Genomic DNA, 6,751 nt, shown 5'->3' with positions numbered 1-6,751 from the left:
TTGAAAGGGCTTTTGTAATTTTGTTCTTGAAATTATTTGTCTGTGCATAACTAATTTAATTTATGATGGCTGTGATTTCTCCATAATCATTATGCATATTTGGACATTCTTGGGAAGTGAGAAGATCCAACCTAAAAGTTGTTTTCAAAGACTGAATTTTTTAATAAATAGAAAATTGAATAATTAATGAACTTGATATGTTATGTTTTGTAGCCTTTAATTAAATGATTATTTTTGAATTTTCCCATTTTCTTTTAGTATTTTATACTCTCCTTAAGATCTCACTTTTTAATTTGTCTCTAAAAAGCCTTTAAGTTCTAAGCTCTTAGTTATAGTTGTCTAATAAAAAAATAAGCACTGTGCACTGACGTGTGTTTGTGGTGGTGGTGGTGAAGGTGGTGAGACTCGTGTTTTCTTGAAGCTAGAATTTTGTTTATTTGAATTTTATTAAATGACCATTCAACTCTTTGCACTGCATGTTTCTTGTATGTAAATACAAGTATAGGGTATAAGACCTTTAGTTAGGCAAATGGTCATCTGATGATGATAGGTGAGAACAATCAGAGGTATACATTAAGGAATTTACTATAGAATTGAGAAAACTTGAGTTAGTAGGTACTGTAGATGAAGGTGAGCAAGTTCATCAATAAACCTGAAGCTTTAAACTGGGGTGACAAGTTAAACAGTGGTACCATTAACAACTGTAGCTAAGTCAGAAGGTGGTTGTGGATAAAATAATGATTTTAGCCAACTTACAAAAATTATTTAACACCTACATAAGCTCTTAAGTAAGCATAGTCCCTGAAGTGAGACTTCAAATATACAATAATTTGCTGCTGGGTATGATTACCCAGACCTAGGCATGATTACATTGGTCAAGCTTGCCTTCCTTCTGTCTGCTGACCCTAGGCTGAGGGGGTATATATTTTTACCTCGTTTTGACTTCAGGATCAGCTACTCCAACATGTCACAACTACCACTTCAGACTCCCTCACTTCATGACTTCTGCTTTGCCTGCTATACTAATTCTCAAGCTTAGTACACCTTTTCAGTATATTTTTTCTACTCTTGCTTTTGATCTGCCAAGTATAGACAAAGAAAATTACAGACCTTTGCTGATTTGGACAACCACGGAAATTCAGGTTATTTGCCTCCAACTGGGCTTGCTCTGTTGCTCTAAAACCCCTTATTTTAAAAAAAGAGATTTTATTTATTCATCTGAGAGACAGAGAGAGTGAAAGAGAGAGAGCGGCGCATGCGTGCATGACTGGGGAAGGAGCAGGGAGGGAAAAAAATGCAGACTCCCCACTAGATGGGTAGCTGAACTTTGGGCTTGATCTCAGGACCCCAAGATCATAACCTGAGCCAAAATCAGACACTTAACCAACTGAGCCACCCAGGTGCTCCTCTAAAACCCCTTAATTTTTCTGGATTCATTGTCATTCTCCAATGGTGCCTGTTCCCTTTTTCTCCACCTTGTTCAAGTTCCCAACCCCTCTCTCTCAACTTCAGTTTCATTACCTTAAATGTGATAATTCAGGTAGAGCAGTTACCATAAAGCCTGACACACAGAGGGTTCTCAGTGAAAACTTATTGTTAGTACTGTTAATACTGAATGAACAGCATATTGTGTTTGGTTAAAATGTTCTGACTTTGGGGGCGCCTGGGTGGCTCAGTGGGTTGAGCCGCTGCCTTCATCTCAGGGTCCTGGGATCAAGTCTCGCATCGGGCTCTCTGCTCAGCAGGGAGCCTGCTTCCCTCTCTCTCTGCCTGCCTCTCCGTTTACTTGTGATTTCTCTCTGTCAAATAAATAAATGAAATCTTTTTAAAAAATGCAAACTATAAAAGAAAGAGTTCTGACTTTGGAGTCAGACAAACATTAAGTTTGAATGTTAAATTTGACATTTACTAGTTAATGGGCAAGTTGCTAAACCTCTCCAAGTCTCAGCTTTCTCACCTTTAAAATGGAAACAGTAATATTAGTATTTTACAAGGATTTAGTGAGGATTAAATGAAAGTGTATGTGTAAATCTATGCAGAATGTGTCTGTCACAAAACTATTGAACATCAGCCACCAGGATTTTTACTGGTATTAGTATTATAACACTCACTTACTACTTTTTTTTTTTAAGATTTTATTTATTTATTTGACAGAGAGAGATCACGAGTAGGCAGAGAGAGAGAGAGGAGGAAGCAGGCTCCTGCTGAGCAGAGAGCCTGATGCGGAACTCGATCCCAGGACCCCGAGATCATGATCTGAGCCGAAGGCAGTGGCTTAACCCACTGAGCCACCCAGGCGCCCTCACTTACTACTTTTTTTGGAGAAAGTCATCTCCCCTGTCAGGGACCACAGTTTTTAGTGTCCTCCGGTTTTTTCACAACCTCTTATTCTTTACAACAACTATTTGAGTACCCCACTATGTATCGGGCACTGTTTTAGATGCTGAGGATACTGTAGGTTTGGAGGAAGAAATCTCTCTCTTCTTCCCTAAAGTTGATTCCTCCATCTGTACCTTGGATTCTCGTCTTTCCCAATCACCAGGACAATTTTCTTTTTTTTTTTTAAGATTTTATTTATTTCTTTGAGAGAGAGAGAGAGAGATTGAGCATGATATGGGGGCGGAGCTGAGGGAGAGGGAGAAGCAGGCTCCCCACTGTGCAGGGAGCTGGAAGCAAGACTGGATCCCAGGACGGAGAGATCATGACCTGAGCTGAAGGCAGATGCTTAACTGTCTGAGCCACGGTGCCCTTGGAGGAATTTTCTTAGAAATTTTGTTTCCATTTTCTAATATCTTAAATGTATCCCTCTTTCCTAGCCCCTTCCCCTTTGCTTTTCCCCTTGGCTTCAGGTTTTGCCAAGAATTTCTGACTCTGGGGTGCCTGGGTGGCTCAGTGGATTAAAGCCTCTGCCTTCGGCTCAGGTCATGATCCCAGGGTCGTGGGATCGATCCCAGTCCTGGAATCGAGCCCTGCGTCGTCGGGCTCTCTCTCTCTCTCTCTCTGCCTGCATCTCTGCCCACTTGTGATAAATAAATAAAATCTTTAAAAAAATAAAAGAATTTCTGACTCTTCTAATTAATTGAATTAAAATCGTATTTCACTCCTTTTTATTTTCAAGCCTCTTCAGTACACGGAATCTTGTTTCCATTCCTCACAATATAGTCCCTTCTCAATTCCCAATCATCTTGTTCCCATCTTCACTACTTACTGAAGCCACTTACGTGGTGGTCTCCAGTGACTTCCTTGACACATCTAAAAAGTCTCTCCATCCTCATTTTTCCATGCAGCATTTGACACTGCTAACCTTCCCCTACATATTATTTCTTTGTTTTTCATTTTCATTGATTGCTAACAATTTCAAAAACAGGAATGTGCATAATATAATATAACCAATTTATGTACCTTCTACCCGGTTCTATTGAATCTTGCAACATTAACTTTCAGAATGGGTTTAAAGAAATAAGTATTATAGATATAGTTGATATTCGCTGTACGCCTCTCCCCAGTCTCAATCCACTTGAATTTGGTGATGATTATGCCCTATCATGTTTTATATACTATTACTATTATATCTATGTAACCATAAGCAACAGATAATATTTTCTAAATATTATTTTTTTTAAGATTTTATTTATTTATTTGACAGAGAGAGATCACAAGTAGACAGAGAGGCAGGCAGAGAGAGAAGGAAGCAGGCTCCCTGCTGAGCAGAAAGCCCGATGTGGGACTTGATCCCAGGACCCTGAGATCATGACCCGAGCCGAAGGCAGCAGCTTAACCCACTGAGCCACCCAGGTGTCCCAGTATTTTCAGACTTTATATCAGTAGACTACTGCACATGTTCTGCTCTTTTTACTCAACATTATATTTTAAGATTTAATTCTGTTAATACATAGTTCAGATTATATGAATTTCAAAATAGTATTTAACTGTATTCATGGTGATTTATTTGCCCATTCACCTGTTGATGGACATTTAATTTGCTTCCCTTTTTTTTTGAGATAACATATAATGCTATAATGAGCATTCTCTTTAAAAACTTTATTTATGGGGGCGCCTGGGTGGCTCAGTGGGTTAAAGCCTCTGCTTTCGGCTCAGATCATGATCCCAAGGGCTGTGGGATTAAGCCCTGCATCAGGCTCTCTGCTCAGCGGGGAGCCTGTTTTCTCCTCTCTCTCTGTCTCTCTGCCTACTTGTGATCTTTGTCTGTCAAATAGATGAATAAAACCTTTTTTTTAAAAAAAAAAAAAACTTTATTTAGGTATTTATTTGAGAGAGAGAGAGTGCATGAGCACACATGCCTGCAAGTGGTGGGGGGAGGGAGAGAGGGAGAGAATCCCAAGTAGACTCTGCACTGAGCATGGAGCTTGATGTGGGGCTTGATCCCATATATGACCCTGAGATTCTGAGCCTGCGATCAGGATATAGCTGAAACCAAGAGCCTTTGCCCAACCGACTGAACCACGCAGGCACCCCTTCAATGAGCATTCTTTTTCATGTCTTCTTGTGCATAAAGGTTAGAGTTTTGCCCGAGTCTATACCTGGAAATTGAATTTCTGGGTTGAATTGTATTACATATTCAACTTTATTAGGCCATGTCAAATTTCTCTTCCTAGCAGTTCTACCAGCTTATGGTAGAACTTAAGGAGTTCTACCAACTTCTTCTAGCAATGGATCAGAGAGTTTCATCTGTTCTATATCCTCAACAACACTTGGGGATATCTGAATTTTTAAAGTTTGCCATACCAATGTTGTGAAAAACTACCTCATTGTTTTAGTTTTCAATTTCTCTGAATAGTAATGAAGTGAAACATCCTTTAATGTCTTTTTAAGAAATTTTTATTTAAGTAAACTCTACACCCACCATGGGGCTCATGGGGTTTAAACTCATGACCCTGAGATCAAGAGTCAACCTGCTCTTCTGACTGAGCCAGCCTGGCACCGCCGTCCTTTCATGTCTTTTTTGGCTATTTGGGTTTCTTTGAATATGAATTGCTTATTCATGTATTTTATCAATTTTCTTTCTTTTTCTCACTGATTTATAGGAGTCTTATACATTCTGAACACTAATTCACTCATTAATTTAATCAAAATTTCTCTAGTATATACTTTGTTCCAAGAATGGTTATATGTTCTGGGATTGTAGCTATGAACTAAACAGACAAAATTTCTGCCCTCATGGAACTTACATTCTTGTGGGGGATGGAAGGTAAATAATAGACAACATCAATAAATAAAATAGATAAAATAATGGATAGTGATACATTTTATGGGAAAAAATGAACATGGAGGATGAATGAAGAGGCATGTTTTTGTGAAAGTGGTTAAGAAAATTGTTGAATGGCAATTTTAAATAAAGTTGTCTAGGAATTCCTCACTGAGAAAGCAACATTTGAGCAAAGACCCGAAGGAGGTGAAAGTGCAGGTAAACAGCAAGTGCAAAGGCCCTGGAGCAGGGGTGTGCCTAGAAAGTTCTAGGAATAACAAGGAGCAGTGTGATTGGGCAGAGTGAGTTGCAAAGAGTGGTGGGAGACAATTCTGTAAGGTGATGACAGGTAGAAGTATAGAGCCTCATATTTTGTCCTTTGTCAGTTAAATGTATCAAAAATATCTTCTCCCAGTCTGTGGCTTGTCTTTTAACTTGTTTGTGTTGTCTTGAAGTACAGGCATTTTGAAAGTTAATGTAGTTAAATGCATCTATCAACTCCTTTATTGTTTGTGCTTTTGGTGTCGTAAGTAGTCATTCTTATTCCTTATTCCAAGCTCATAAAGATATCCTCCTATTTTCTTCTGGAAGTTTTGCTTTTTCACGTTTGGATCTTGAATCCACTTGGAATTGAATTTCTCCTCTATGGTATGAGGTAGGGATCTAGTTTGATAATTTTCTATATGGATGATCAAGAGTGCCAGAACCATTTAGTGAATAATCCATTCTTTATCCACTGATTCGAAATGCCACAGTATGTTGCATATCAACTTTCCATATTTGTGTGTGGATCTGTTTGGGGCTCTGAATTTTGTTCTATGGGTCTGACCAGCTCTACATCGCATGCTCTTAATTACTACAGTTTTAAAATCAGTCTTGCTATCCACTCCACTATAGAGTCTTTTTCTTTTTAAAGATTTGTATTTATTCATTTGACAGACACAGCGAGAGAGGGAACACAAGTAGAGGGAGTGGGAGAGGAAGAAGCAGGCTTTCTGCTGAGTAGGAAGCCTGATGCAGGACTGAGTCTCAGGATCCCAGGGATCTTGACCTGATCTGAAGGCAGATGCTTAATGACTGAGCCACCTAGGCTCCCCTGTAGATTCTTGAGCAAGTAAAACGCAAGTGAAACATTATTCCGGGAAGGATGTTCTTATGATTATCAACAGAGTAAAACGGTCAAAGGAGAGATCACAAAGGGGTACCAGTAAAATGATGGGGGTGCAAGTGGAGAGAAAACAAGGAATCTGAAAGTAATTCCAAAGAAAATATTAAAAATGTTTGTTTGTTGAACTATTCGATACAGAGAAATTAGGAGTAAGGAGGAAAGCACATGGCTTAGAAATTTCAAGCCTGAGTGACTGTGTAAAATGATGAGTTAGTTTTGTGGTCCAGTATTGCGTTAACCAGTGGGATATGTTGGCACCGGGTCTGGACCCAGGAAGTGTATTTGGTCTTTGCCTGCTTAGAGATTACCTGGAGGGGGCGCAAAGGAAGAATAAAGGTCTGAGCTTTGGGGATCTTTCTAAAGATTTAGGTGGTGAA

The sequence above is a fragment of the Mustela nigripes genome, chromosome X (genome assembly GCF_022355385.1).
Source record: "Mustela nigripes isolate SB6536 chromosome X, MUSNIG.SB6536, whole genome shotgun sequence".
Lineage (NCBI taxonomy): Eukaryota > Metazoa > Chordata > Mammalia > Carnivora > Mustelidae > Mustela > Mustela nigripes.
Note: the sequence above shows the minus strand (reverse complement) of the source record.